General features: G+C 51.3%; 1 protein-coding gene across 1 annotated transcript in view; it reads left to right on the forward strand.

Annotated features, from left to right (window-relative positions):
• The first annotated feature begins 134 nt into the window (after nt 1-134).
• The window catches only part of LOC108803770 (myosin-2-like), a 4,495-nt gene continuing 4,023 nt past the window's right edge, over nt 135-606 (forward strand). Inside the window, exon 1 of the mRNA XM_018575577.1 lies at nt 135-151. The gene's annotated coding sequence lies outside the window, so the exon portion shown is untranslated. The remainder of the gene's footprint in view (nt 152-606) is intronic.

Genomic DNA, 606 nt, shown 5'->3' on the forward strand with positions numbered 1-606 from the left:
CCCCCCCAGGACGGCTCGTCTCATCATTACAGCTGCGGCCGGAGTCTGATTCACCAAATATAGAGAGTGAATGTGCTGGGGCAGCACTTGTGTGAATATAAAAGTGGTGAGGATGGTGGGGGGCTCATCCTTCACTTCTCTGCATCTAGAGGTAAGACCGTGCCTGAGGAGCCCACCCAGACCCCCAGGATGATGGCGGGGCCCGGGGCCCCAGGATGATGGCAGGGCCCGGGGCCCCTACCTGCCACGCTAAACAATTCTTCTTTTTAACTATATTTTTTTTCTCAAAACCTTTTTCCAGAAATAATTGAGGATTTTTGGATTTATAGTTGACACATTCTGTATATCGGAGAGATAAAGAAACATTGTTTCCGCTTCTGTTCTGGAGATTTCATATACAAACTTTCCTATGGAAGCCGATAGGGATTGTGTCTTTTTCCCTCAGACTCGTCTGTCTGTACCAGGGGGAGGAGTCTTCTCTGTACCAGGGGGAGGAGTCTTCTCTGTACCAGGGGGAGGAGTCTTCTCTGTACCAGGGGGAGGAGTCTTCTCTGTACCAGGGGGAGGAGTCTTCTCTGTACCTGGGGGCGGCGGTGTCTTCGTAGC

This window comes from Nanorana parkeri, unplaced genomic scaffold, assembly GCF_000935625.1.
Source record: "Nanorana parkeri isolate BGI_ZX_2015 unplaced genomic scaffold, ASM93562v1 scaffold4180, whole genome shotgun sequence".
NCBI classification, from domain to species: domain Eukaryota; kingdom Metazoa; phylum Chordata; class Amphibia; order Anura; family Dicroglossidae; genus Nanorana; species Nanorana parkeri.